Source organism: Equus caballus, chromosome 28 (genome assembly GCF_041296265.1).
Source record: "Equus caballus isolate H_3958 breed thoroughbred chromosome 28, TB-T2T, whole genome shotgun sequence".
Classification (NCBI taxonomy): Eukaryota; Metazoa; Chordata; class Mammalia; order Perissodactyla; family Equidae; genus Equus; species Equus caballus.
Window position 1 is genome coordinate 34,829,616 of NC_091711.1, and position 14,241 is coordinate 34,843,856.

A 14,241-nucleotide genomic window follows, 5' to 3' on the forward strand; every position below is an offset into this window, starting at 1 on the left:
TCACTTTCTCATTTGGCGTTTTATTATGCTATTTTGTTTATCCATTTAACAAATACGTATTCAGGTCGCCTAAGGAAAATTGAAATAGGGCCCTGGGCAGAACAGAGAAGGTGTGATCACTTCCAAAGGTAAGGCTGTAGAAGATTACAATGCAGATGGCATCTAAGCTGAATCATAAATGGTGAGTAGAAATTTAGGAGGTAAACTTGTGGTACCAATGGCACTGCAACAAAAGGGTAGTGTTTAAGTAAGAGCATGGCCACAAATTCAAGGATCGATGGGTGATTTGGTGCCCCTAAAGCATACGTGGGGATTGTGGTAGTTTTAAAACATGTCTTAAAATTCTTTGAAGCTCCTCCCACAAAAGGTGGGTCTAATTCCCCTCCATTTGAATATGGGCCGGCCCTCATGACGGGCTTCTAACTAATAGAATGTGGTGGAAGTGAGATTGTGGGACTTCCAAAGCCAGGTTAGAACAGGTGATACAGTGATACCGTATCCAGCTGGCTCGCCTCCCTCTCTCTTTCTCTCTCTCTTTCTCTCTTTCTCTCTCTCTCTCTCTCAGGACATATTATTGGCAACCCACATGGGAGAAGTCCAGTTACGCTGAAGTCACCAGTCTGGAGAGACCACAGGGAAAGGGCACAGAGAGAGGCCCCAGGACCCCAGTTATTTGAATCTTCGCAGCATCAACTGCCAGACAGGCAAGTGTGCAAACTGCCGATGACGCTCATCCTCTGCCTTCACGTCTTCTAGCTGAGGTCCCAGACATAGTGGAGAGAGATGAGCCTTCCCTTCTGAGTCCTGTTCAAATTCCTGACACCCTAGAATCTGTGAGCATAATAAAAGGTTGTTTTATGCCACTAAATTTTGGGACTAATTTGTTACACAGCTGTAGTAACTACAGAAAGTTTGGCGAGAGATATGGCAGAAAGGCTTGGTTGCTGCCCAATCAATGAAGTCCTTGAAATCTATGTTAAGAAGTTTGGATTTTTACTTGGGGGTAATGGGAAACCACTGATGGTTTTTGAGTAGGGGCATGGCATGATGCCATTTCACAAAATTGTTCTCTGACATTTTTGTGAGGACAACTTCGTATTTCCTTGAAACCTGATTGTCAGTGAAGGAGGAGGAATACAAAATATGAGGCCTTGAGGAAGGTGGTATGGAAGCAGAGACACTGATCTCTCTGGAGCTCTCTCACCTCCTTGGGAAATACAGGAAAACATGGAAAACTGGAAAGAAATATGATGGGCAGGAATATCTGAGCTCCACCACTAGATACAAAGCCATTGCTTCAGGACCTAAATATAAGACCAAAAGCTGGTCTTCTCTTTTTTCCCTCATTTTCCATAGGATAAAGAAAAAGTAGATTAGTGAGTATTGTATAAAGAGAAATCAACTAAATAATGTGGAAGGTAGCTATTTGCTCTTGCTCTTGAAATCCAGCTTTTCCCCGCCAGGTACACACTGCTCTCACCTCTGTGACTTCTGTCATGCCATCCCTTTACCCAGAACACTCCCATTCTTCTTCTAGCTAACTCATCCCTCAGGACTCAGCTTTAGGGCAGCTCATTCACTCATTCATTCATCTACAAAAGGAAGCAAATAATGCACCAAATGCTGCACGAGGCACTGGAGAGACAATCGTGAAGAAAACTAATGCAGCCCTTACCTGCATAAGGTCCAGTGGAAGGAACAGATGTAACAGGATATATAAATGAGACAGCAATGGTATCATCTGAGATCCCAAGAAAGTGAGTGACAACACTCCCAGGCTCCTAAGAGAGATGTCAGACTACTTATATACGACTTGCAAATGAGACGATTAAAACCAGTTTTGTGACTCTCAGCTCCTCATCCACTCAAAGGTAGAAAGGTTTAGATTTGAAGAGGCTAGTACACAAATAGTTATAGGAGTCATGGAGGGGGACGAGGGCATCTGCTGAGGAGATGTGGGCAGACTGAGAACAAAAGAGGGACAAGTCATACCCTCCAGGAACGCCATCATCCAAAGGGCTCATCAGGGGAAGAAGAACCTGCGAAGACTGAGAAGGAATGGTCAGAGAAGTAGGAGAGTCTGATGCACAGAAACAAAGCAGAGAACGTGTTTGAAGATGGAGAGCGTTCAAACTGTGATGTACACCATACAGAGATCAAGCAGGTTGAGGACTGAGGATTCACCACTGGATTTGGGAACATGGAGGTTTTCCGGGAGGCTCCCCCATAATTCTCAAATTAGCCTAAATGCACCTCTTCTATGCTCCCTTAGCACCCTGGGTGCTTTTAAAATCATACTGTCTTGCAATTCTCTCTCTTTGTGTGAATCTATCCCATCAGAACCTGGCTATTTAAATTTAAATGAATTAAAATGAAATAAAATTCAACACTGTGTTCCTCAGTGGCACTAGCCACATTTTAAGTTCCTCATAGTCACATGTGACTTGAGTATATTGAGATTATAGAGTGTTTCCATCGTTGCTGAAAGCTCTATCAGGCAGCGTTGCCCTAGCCTGGGTCCTTGACAATAAGGGTACCATCTCCAAAGTATAAAATCAAGCAGCCCATTCTTAGATCACTACTTCCTATCTTTCTTCTTCCTCTGGTGTCCCAGTTCCACTGAATCTGCATTCCCACAGGACCTCAAGCCTATTGACTTTGCCCACAGAGCTGAGACCTAGACTTCAGATGAGGGGCTGGCTGGCTGCCGGGGCACCCATTGAGGGACATCATGAGATTGGTCGTGGGAATGCCCAAGGGAAAAAAGGCTGAAGGCTGCCAAGGCAATGGGCCATTGCTGAGGAGCAAGGTCCTCTTTTCTCTCCAGCCTCACAGTCTCCTTCCTTCTAGTGCACACCCCCAGTCCCCAATTATGAGACTTAACGAGAAGCCCCTAGCAAGGGAGACACGTAGACTGCAGAGTCTCAGCCTCAGTCTTTTTATGCGTTATGAAGCAGTGCATAGAAGTTAGCGGTGAGAGTCGCTCATTTAACAACTGGCTGAGCCCCTGAGAAGCCTTCCTTGACCATTCTTCCATCCACCTCCCCCCATCACATTCAGTCCCCTTTCTGGGCATTATTTTTTCCATAGCGCTTATTGCTACCTAAAATCATGGTATATATTTGCGAATTATTATCTGTCTTCCCTCCTAAATTGTAAGCTCCCTGAGGCCTGGGCCCTTGACTATCTTGTATCTCTAGTGCCTAGGATAGTGCTTGACACATGGTAATGGCTCAATATAAGCATGTTATATATTTATTACATATTATATATGCTATATATGTTATGTTATTATATAGGATATATAATTATATATCCTATATAATAAATGAAGGTACATACTGTAGTTGATTATATATTTATTATATATGATACATTACAAATGAATATATTATATATGTATTTTATGTATTATATATAATAAATGAAAGTATATAGTTATATAATTATATTTTATATATATATATATATATAAAATGAGGGTGAAGCCAACTGCCCCAAATCTAAATAACAGCTTTGGGGCCGGCCCAGTGGCCAAGTGGTTAAATGTCCTCATGCTCTGCTTCAGGGGCCCGGGGTTCACAGGTTCAGATCCCAGGCATGAACCTACTCCACTCATCAGCCATGCTGTGGCGGCATCCCACATACAAAACAGAGGAAGAACGGCACAGATGTGAGCTCAGGGTGACTCTTCCTCACCAAAAAAGAATAAAGTAAAAAAAATAAGTAACGGCTTACTTCTCGCTCTCGCTCAGTTCAAATGGGTATTCCTGGCCAGCAGGCAGCCAGGGACCCTAGTTCCTTCTGTCTCATGATTTCTGGCTTCTCGGGCCTCTACATTATCTGCACACAGTCCACGGATGGGGAGAAGGGTGTTTAAGGGCCAGTCTGGAAAGTGGCACCCATCACTCCCCCTCATTCCACGGGCCAGAACTCAGTTACATGTTCATATCTAACTGTGGTAAGGCTAACAGGTGGTAAGGCTTCAATTCAAATCCAGGTTTATTTTAATAAATCCACCGCCTTTTATGCTAATTTCAATTATGCTAGTTTCTTCAACCCCTGCTACTAACTCCCAAAGGAAATGCTTAGATCATGTGTCTTTATAAATAATTATATTGTTTGAACCACTGCTTAAACACTGGTGTTCACAAAGTTCTGGGAAATCCTAACCGATCTTTACTTTAACTGGAGTTTGTTTCAGCTTTTCCTAGCTCCAGAAAAATCCATCTAGCTTTTCCACAAGAGCCTCTGCAGTTAGCTCCCATGTAGCTTCAGATCTTCTTAAAAGGGACAGAGATAAGGGAATAAATTTCCCTCTTAATTTTCACAATTAGCTTTCTGATCTCTCTGACTACCTTGTATATTTCCTGGTTTTCAAGCAAAGCAAAAGGAAGAAAAGAAAGTTTAATTTAAAGTTTGTCAGGGTTAATTTTCCTCCACATCAGTGATTTCCCTACCAACTAGCTTTCTGCCCTCCCAACCAATATTTAGAAGTTTTGCCTGTAAGGTCGTCTTATGGATCAGCATGCACAATATTGAGTACCTACTATGTGACAGGCACTGTGTGAAAGAATATAGATTAATTTAAAGATGGGTATGGAGGGTTATTGTCTGACAAGGGTTTGGGGCAAACAACAGCAAGCATCGCTTAGTGCAGGCTTCAATGCACAGGCAGAAGTGCCTCCTGTTCTCTTGGCATATACAGAGAGGTACACTTGGGTGAGGACACAGCCCAACATGCTTCAGAAATGTGCTGCAGAAGACAAACCCCCACCCCTGGTATTCCCCCCTTTTTCAGAGCAAGCATGAGAATGACCTTGCCTGGAAGAAACGTGGTGGTCTTCACCACGGCCACCAGGCAGTCTGCTAGTAGGAGGCAGCTGTCGAAGAGAGCAACAGTAAACACTAGTGGCCCAGCCTGGAGAGCTGAGGCACTCATGAAAAGTTGAATTTGGGCACAACCTCCACTGCTGGTGGAGAAGAACCCCCCAAATCCCAGTGGGCTCACAGGCAACCTGAGATGAGCCTCCGGGTGCAGTCCTTGGACAATCAAACCGCTTGTCTTGATAGTTATGAATTGGATACAGTCCTTAATCCCCAGGAACTAGTAGTCTAAAATGAGTGACTTTCATGTAATCACATCATTACATGGTATGTGTGATACACGTTTTCAAAGCTCGCCTGACGTCTGTTTTTCTATCTAGTCATGCTTAGCAGATCTTATAGATGAAAATAATGGTAAGGGCCCTTGTTTCCTTCATGGAGATAACGCAAATGCCAAAAGGGCCAGGTGAATCATGTAAATGAATGCCATAGGCCACGTGCAAGAGACACGGGGTCTGCAGCATGCAAATTCCAACAAAACACACCTGTGGGCTGAAACCCACTCATTGCAGTGCCCTCTTCACCAAGTTTATGTTCCAGTTCTGGGCCCCTGAGGAAATCTCTCAGGACTGTCACCCTAGATCTAGGAACTGCAGTGAATTCCTCACCTCATTTAATAGGAATAATGAATCTCCCACAGTTTGCATATACCAAAGTGAGCCATTTACTGTCATTTTTGAGAATTATAAAAGCACCACTGAAATAGTTTAAACCAATCCAGATTTTTGGCTAAGCAGTGCTGAATTTCTTCCAAGTCAGTTCAGCTAACATCTCCAGTATTTTTTCTGCAATGAATTTAACCCAAATACCATATCCATGGGCTCACATCTAATCTATTGAGGTCCCTCGAAAATTTTTTACCCATGTCTGCTTAGATACCAATTTCTCTTGGAAGCCCTACCTGGTCCTCAGCTCCAGATCACATGCTCCTCCTCCATGACAACGTGGATTGACTTCTATTTATCAAGATTCAATTTGCAAGAAGTTGAACAACATGATTCTGTAAAATAGAACATACATAGGTTTAAAAAAAGGTATTCATTTTATTAACTAAAGGGGTAGCCAGTAAAATGATAAAGGCGATTTAAGGAGCATTTGAGGAACAGAGGTTTATATATCCTAGCAAGAAAGGCATTTATGAGCCAGCCCCGGTGGTCTAGTGGTTAAGATTCAGCGTTCTCCCTGGCCCGGGTTCATTTGCTGGTCGTGGAACCACACCACCTGTCTGTCAGTTGTCACACTGTGGCGGCAGCTCATATAGAGAACTAACAACTAGGATACACAACCACGCACTGAAGCTCAAACAAAACAAAACAAAGCAGGCGTTTAAAAAAATCTTAGAATAAGATTATTGGATTAGATACAAAATCGGCTAATATTTTACAGGGCAATAAACAGTAACCTTTGGGGTTATCTTTATGGAACAGAAATAATTTCATTTGTATTGGTAATGGACAAGAATCTTCCATGCTGTTATCGGTTTTCAGTAAATTTATATCTACCTTTACAAAACTGTAAAATATCTGAACCAATAGTAAATAGTAAATCCAACAATTGCACAATAATTGCTAACATTATTGAGCACCAACTATGTCAGGCACATGATTAGACACACACATTATCTCATGTGCTTAATACTAAGAAGAAGGTATTACTAGCCCATCTTACAGACGAAACTGGAGCTTAACTGAATTAACCTGCCCCAAATCACTCAGCTCATAAGTGACAGAGCAGGGATTAGAAACCAGATCTGCCCGTTTGGCTCTATACCTGTGCTCTTAGCATTTGTCACAGAATAGTAAAATAGCCCGTTTCTTGGCCTATCTTCTCACTGGACTGTGATTCCATTAGGGGAAAGATCACGGCTTTTTGTTCATTGATATTTTCCTTGCAACGACTGATATCCAGCACCTAAGAAGCACTCAATAAATATTTCTTTAAATTAAGTTGAATATGTAAAAGCAGAGAATCATATTCCAATTGCAATACTTTTGTTAGCCCTTTCACCCTCCTCTCATAATTAAAAGTTCATTTATAGTCCACATATTCACCTTTCTTCCCCTTGGTAACAATGTTTAGTACAATGGTGGAGGTGAGGTGTTTAACCGATATATTCTTTACTCATTTGTATTCATAAAATAAATATTTACTGAATTCATCATAGTGCCAAGCACTGTACTAGAATGGTAAGAAGGGCTCCCCTACTAAAATGCAGCTTTATGAAAAGGAATTGTGTCTCATTTAACTTTTTTTTATCTCCAGCACCCGGCAAAATGTCTAGGTCATACTAGGCACTTAGTCCGTAGTTGCTAATTTAATGAATGAATAATTGTTGAATGAGGGATTATTGCAGACCCACGGCATTTTCTTGGGATAGTTCCTGAATGCCCCAACTAACAAATATCAATCTAGAATGTCATTCTAATAAAGCGCCATCAGATAAAACTTTTTAAAATGTAAATGATCCTTTCTTACCCTTGGTGAAATTCACTGTACTGGTTATCTGGTTATTTCCCCGCTTGCTTGGAGGTCCTTTCTCTTCCCTTCCCCTGCTCTGCTCTGTCTTCCAGGACTGATCCCTGGAAACATTTCCCAGGCTCTCTGCCAACTGGCTTCAAGGTTGGCTGATATGAGGCCCTGGAGGGAGATAGGAGGATGGGAATAAGGGAGAAGAACCCACTCCTGTCCCTCCTTCTCCTCCCCTTTCTACTCCTTGTGAAAACTCTCCAGCAGTGGCTTATCTCCTCTATGGTTCTACCTCCCATTCATCAGTCCCTTGTTCCATGGTCTCAGGGCCTAAGGGCAGTCCTGACTCCCAGGTTCTGCTTTGGTCCCTTTGCTCTTTTAGCTCCAGGGATGTAGCTTCCCACTGATTCCATTATCTGAGTTGTGTCACCATCCCATAATAGGACTTTTAGCTCTTCCCACCTGCGTATAATTTCTTCTCTCTATTGAATTCCTTCTATTGAACTATATGGAATGGATTCTTGTTTCCCGAACGGGTCCTGACTTACTGGTCTGATGAGTAGAGAATGGCCATAGTGACACTAAGTCAATACTGAATGGTTTGTAAGGCTCCTTAGCTAAGTAAATGGCTCCTGTACCAACAACTTGTTGGATTCGAATTTGTTCCTTGGCAGAATTTTAAATTATCCCACATCACAGACCTTTAAGTTGCTCAGGACCAGTTGAAATTGTAAATATTAGATCGGTAAATAACAAGAGCATAATAATAGTAGCTATAGTTTATTGATCCATACAATGTACCTGGCACTCTGCTCAACTCTTTACATATATTATCCCTCTTAATTTTCCAACAAACTGTGGGGTAAGTATTTACTCTATTCAAGGTTCTTAGCAGCCAATAACAGATACTTTGAATAGACATGCCAGAATAGTCTTGGGGAGCTCATGGAATTGAGAGGAAGGCTGAAGAACCAGGCTCAGGAAAGAACTAAAGGAAGCCATGCATAGCTAAGATCATGCCACAGGGGGATCTGCTAAGGATGCCATGCATTGGACACCATCACTGCAGGCTCCGTGAATCATCCCTGTCTGCTCGTGGTGGGCAGCATCTAACAGGATATGCTTAGGTCCCACACCTACGGCCTAGCTGTCAGGGTCTGGCAAGAGAGAATGGCTTTCCCTCTTTCACCTTCAGTAGCAAAGTATTAATGGAATTACCACATCACTCTCTACTTTGGCTTCTACAGTAAACAGTAATAATGGGACTACCATTTGGGAAGCTGCATATCAAAATGACAAATGGCCCCCACAACATCATTATCCCCATTTTACATCTGTGAAGATAAGGGCATATATATAATATATGGTAGAACTTGGCTGTGAGCCCTCTGGTCTGTCTGAACCCAAGGCACACCCTCTTTCCAGGATACCACATTTGTTCTTTATATACAGTTAGTTTGTACCTTAATTGATTTTCTCTTTGAAAACTTTGATCTACATATACTTGTAAATTAAAAAAAATTTTAATTTTTTTAAATTTTTTTAATTTACAAGTATAATCACAGTAACTTTCCTTGAAATAAAGAATTTGGCTTGAGCATTAAAATTCACTTGTACACAATTATGTTCTACACAGGTTTTCAGGATTTGCTGATTATGTACATGCAGGTGTACTTGTAATATGAACAATGTCATGCCCAGAAATCTTTCTCAAGGAATCAGCCAGAAACACCTTGTTGCTCTTTACTCCAGATTTCCTTGTAGCAGAATTTACCTCCTGTTTGCTCTGACTGCTTCATATATATACGAGAGAAGCATAAACAGCTTTATATTTTGGGAGACTTGGCAGCATTCCATTCTCCTTGCTTTCTGGAAGGCATAGCCACCCCAGTTCCTGGTCCAATCACCCTTCTAGAGTAATGGAATGTAATTATAAATACTTCGGGCACTTAGTTGATATAGTGCTGGCATGCTTGTTGACATGTTGTTATGGAAATTAGATAATTATGCCAAAAGGTAATACTTTGCATGTGACACTACGCGTATGTGTGTGTGGAAAGAGAAGCCATGAAATGGGTTCTGGTTTCTATTCTTGACCTGCCAATTCAGTGAGTCACTGAACATCCGTTTGGTCACTCATAAACCCTCAGTGCCCTAATATAATTCCTTTCACCAGACCCTCAGGAACTCAGCTAAAAGCTACCGTACATGCATCTGAATGGTCAGGACTCTCAATTTTTCATCCTCAAAAGGTGGTAGCATTATATAAGTCCTATACCACTTCGGCAAAGAATACCTTTCCAATTTATCATTAAAGGAAGGAAAACTTTAGAGGTCACAGGTTGGGGCAAAGTACGTTTTTAAAATGAAAGTAAATTCCACGTATTTTGACTATCTAAGAATTGGCTTGAAGGGAACAACTTAAAAAGTAAAGATTAGTATTTTCCCACCCAGCATAATGTTGACATACCACAGTGAGGGGCCTTTCGCAAATCTATTCCTTTCTATAGTTTATATGAAACGTTCCACTTGCTCTCATGACTTTTAAAAATATGAATAAAAAGGAAATAGGAAGGTTATTTATTGGGTAGTGTTAATAGCCCACCACTAAGGCATATTTAGGAGGACATACGATGATAAGAGCAGTATCATTGTATGGCAGCGTGAAATTACATTAGTAACATATGAATGAATACATTCTTACTGTAAAAGAAATAAGCCATTTGTATATATATAGAATAAATCAGGGACATCTCTCTACTTGCTTCTTAAACAGTTCGGAGGATAACTTTGTAGTCCATTTCTACGCATTTCATATATACAGAATTCACATATGCACTCTCTAATGCAAATTCTCTTTCAAGCATAAATGGTATCACCACATAATCATTGCTCTAAAACTCATGTTTTCATATTGAACACTCTATCTGAAGAGTCACATTTCTTAATCTTTTCCTTTGTGTCTTCTGAGTTTTGCCTCTTATTTTAGAAGCTCTTCCCCCACCCCACTGGGTACTCGAAATGACTTTTAAAGTGAGGGCCTAAATGTTCACTCGAGCCTGAACAGGACTATGGAGGCATTTAGAAAATGACTCCCTGCTGGCCCAGAGGTGGGGTAAGGAGTGTGACTGTCTTGGCCTGGGCTCTGAGCCATCACCTCTTTGGCCTCCCATAGGTGCTCCTCTGAGCCTCAACTCTCCTTGGCCCCTCCTACTTCCTGCCCAGAGTTGTCTTCACTGCTGGTCCTCACTCTGTCTTTTGCTTTCCAGGGGACAACAGTGGTTTCCAGGTAAGTGGAGAGGGCCCAAGGAGGGTGAAGGCAGGATACTAACAATGTTTTTCCTTTTAGTATGTAAGGGGTTAGGGTCTGGGGCTGTGTCCTAGGCATGAGGGTACAGGCAACTAGAATGAGAAATAACCTCCAATTTTATACTAATTCAGTTCAGTGGAGTCAAGGGAAAAACTGGTTTTGGTGCTTTGGAAACTTGATCAAGCATGAGCATTTTGATTAACAGTCAAAACTGGTCAATGATCTAGAGCTGCCTTATCTTCCAGACCAAAAGAAAAAGAAAAAGAATGACAAAATCTGACAAGAAGGTCTGGTTAAATTTTGAACGTTCAGTGACCGATTATCTAGTTTATGTTAGCCACATTATTTTCTTCCTTCTACTTTCTATTGCCTGCCCCCTCTTCCTGTTTTCAGCCCTTCCCAGCATCTTAAGATGGACGGGGGGAGAAAAAGAGATGGGACTCAATTTAATCAATTTTTCTACTTACAGTGGAGTCACATCTTATGTAAGGGATTAGATTCTAAAGAAAAAACATAGGGTCAAAATCATGTGCACTCAAAATCATCCTTGAAATTTCCTTAAGTGGGCCATAAGACCTGGGATACACTCAGGTTTTTGCTTACAGCATTGAAACAGATACATGTTCCTTCATCTGAGTACTAGATAAAATAATTGATTTGCATGTGGGGACAGGTTAAGGGAAAATAAGTACCTTTAAACACGAGACGTATTCTGGATGGTGAGATCAGGACCAGCTACATAATTTGCAAGGCCCAGTGCAAAATGAAAATGCAAGGTCCCTTGTTCAAAAGCTAAGAATTGCAAGATGGTGGCAGCGGAACATTAAACCAAGTGTGGGGCTCTTCCAAGTGTAGGGTCTCGTGCAACTGCACAGGTTGCACACCCATGAAGCCAGCCCTGGGTACGAAGCTTGGGACAAAATGAGAAGCTCTGAAACTGAGAGCAACTCAAGAAGAGAGGGCTCCCCACTCCCAGAGAAAGAATAGGGGTCAAAATCACTGCCAGGGTGTATATTATTCTGTTGTGTTCCCCACACCTTGCCCTATCTGAGTAGTATAGTTGAATTTGCATTATGCTAGATCAGCACAAGATGCAGCTACACTAAAAAAGTCAAATGGTTGAGAGCTTGCAAATCCATATTAAAAGTACATTTTTGCATTTTCTGATTTATTTCAAGGATTCATTGTAACTTAAAACTCAGATTAAAGATGTGTAAAAAGAAAGTAAGTGCTTACATTTCTTTACTGAGCAAAATTTTGATCTGCCCATAGTCATTTGCCAAAGGCAACAAATCAAATTTAGTCTCTTGCTTAATTTTACGGGGAAAACAGACTTCATTACCAGGAGTTTCCTAGGTGGTTCAAAAAAGGAAGGTTAGAAAAATTAGGTGTCACAAAACGTCATTTTCAAATAAAAAGCTGACTATTTTATTTACTAAAGAGGTTGCCTTTTCAGACACAGTTTTCAGAAGGTCATGAACATAATTTGAGCAAGAAGGACTTTACGCTAATTGCCTGAGCTCTCTGAGCAAGAATGTGATACAAGGTTCCTTTTTTAAGTGACCTGTCTAATATTTTATAGCACCATGTTTTTTCAAAGTGCTTTTATATACAAGCCAGGCCAAGGGCAGTTGGTCAGGTAATTGACCAGAAGGTCTCCAGACAGCAAGTTATTTAATGTCGAAGTAACAGAAGATTGTGTTTCCAGGATATTTTCTGTCTCTGGCTTGAGTCTCTGATGTTACCCCCCCGCAACCCCCCTTCCATCTCAAGGTTCTCACCAGAGCACAAGCTGAAACTTGACTCATCTGCTTTGACAAAAACTGCTTCCTTGTGGCTTTGAGAGTTACATATTTGGGCTTTATGTAAGTGCCATGCCTAGGGTCAGGTAGCTGGTCACCCAGGTAGGCAGGACAATTCCTGACTCATGCTCATCTGCTCCAAGTTACATAATAGCATAAAAACAGTACTTAACAAGCTCCTACAATGCTCAAAAAGGAAGCAAAGCTGCCATGTGTCATTGTCACAGTGTCCAGAAGTTTGGGGATATTTTTGGTTAATCTTGCTATTGTGGAGTTTTTAGGGTGGTGATGGCAGTTGTTGTATGGCGGTTATTATTTGGCAAGAATTGAAATTGGAGGCTTCTCTCATCCTGACTGCTGATTCCAACAAATGATATAAACACGGGCATGTTCATAGGAAAGAATCTTGGTGGCAACCACATTTTCTCTTCAATCTCTTGATCTGTACATTTTAGGAAAAAGGAGGAGAGAGTGGCATAAGGACACACAAATAAAAATTTATACAGATCACCAGCTAAGTTTGTTCAGAGTAGTTTACCAAATAGTTTCAATAACTAACACTGAGTGCTTACTGTGTATAGCTCTAAGCATTTCACATGCTTTATCCCATTTCATCCTCACAATAACCCAGTGAGATAGTTATCATCTCATGGGTAGTAAATGACAGAGCCAGAGTTTGAACTCAAGAAGACTCTATGTTGTAACACTGAATTATTCCATCTAGGTAAGTTGCTTTCCAGCCTCCTTTAAAATGTTGCCTGTCTGGTTTTCTTCTAGAATCAATTCTACCTCCACAATCCAGACATAATTTCAGCACTAAATAGAAATACTTAAACCTATTCAAAATTCACTTACATTCCTGGAGGAAACTCTCCCCCAAATAATACCACCTGACACCCGGCAGAAGATACAATGGCTTCCCTGTGCGCGGTCGGGGGAAGGGTGTTTCTCTACACCCTGCAGCATGCCCACAGGAGCTGAACAGTAGGCCTGACCGCACAGAGCCCATCCTGGGACTGCTTATTTACATTAACTCATGTCGAAACTTCTCCCAGAGATAGGTGCTGCCAACAACCCTAGAGGAAGTAAGATGCGTTATCTTTTGCACGCACACCAAGTTTACGTCTTCAGAGAGCCTGGGTGGGGGTAACTCCAGCAGCTAATCGTCCCGTCCAGCCACATGCAAATCTGGATTCGTGTTTACGTGGAGGTGCAGATACAAACGTCCGTGACACGCTAGGTTGCCGACGTCCGTGGGAACATACTTGCCACGTTGTCGGTTGGGTTGTCTCTGTATGCGCGGACGGTGTGATGGTGGGCACCCAATTTAGATCGCCCCGTCTAGATGAGGGGTGTTCCGCAGTAAAACGTCCCCCCGCCGGCCGGAAGCTTGCAGCATGGTCCACGCTGGGGCGCCCCGGAAGCCTAGGGAGGGTCAGTCCAGCGCTCCACGAGCCGATCCGCCGACGGCTTCGCCCCGCCCCCAGCGCCCCCGCTCCGCCCCGCCCTCCGCGCCCCACTCGGCCCCGCCCCCTAGGGCCCCTGCAGGCCCCGCCTCCAACGCCGGGTGCTCCGGGCGGCACGGCTGCCCCAGTTCCGTAAACACTTCTCTCCCCGCCCCTAGCAGTCCCTGGACCGCACCACTCGCAGCCCGCGGGGGGGAACGCTCTCTCGCGCATCCCAAACACCTCCAATCCAAGCTCTCCTCGGCCTCTTTCATCTAAACATGAGGGAAAATGTTCTGTAGTAGGTCAAATCTGTCACCGCTCTGCTGTC

General features: G+C 42.5%; 1 protein-coding gene and 1 long non-coding RNA gene across 5 annotated transcripts in view; one reads left to right on the plus strand and one right to left on the minus strand.

Moving 5' to 3' along the window:
* LOC102148243 (uncharacterized) lies at positions 1-13,976 on the minus strand. Of its 4 annotated transcripts, XR_011433686.1 has the most exons (8): positions 13,578-13,949; positions 12,445-12,907; positions 11,900-12,015; positions 7,363-7,524; positions 5,789-5,887; positions 4,820-4,883; positions 1,676-1,781; positions 1-831 (listed from the first exon to the last, which is right to left on the minus strand). It is a non-coding gene; the product is annotated as an uncharacterized lncRNA (long non-coding RNA). The 4 variants fall into 4 exon arrangements; XR_002804694.2 differs by lacking the exon at positions 4,820-4,883; XR_011433687.1 differs by lacking the exons at positions 4,820-4,883; positions 11,900-12,015; positions 12,445-12,907 and having other exon boundaries at positions 13,731-13,976.
* Positions 10,573-14,241, plus strand: part of TCP11L2 (t-complex 11 like 2) — a 41,567-nt gene continuing 37,898 nt past the window's right edge. The window contains exon 1 of the mRNA XM_070254297.1: positions 10,573-10,642. The gene's annotated coding sequence lies outside the window, so the exon portion shown is untranslated. The remainder of the gene's footprint in view (positions 10,643-14,241) is intronic.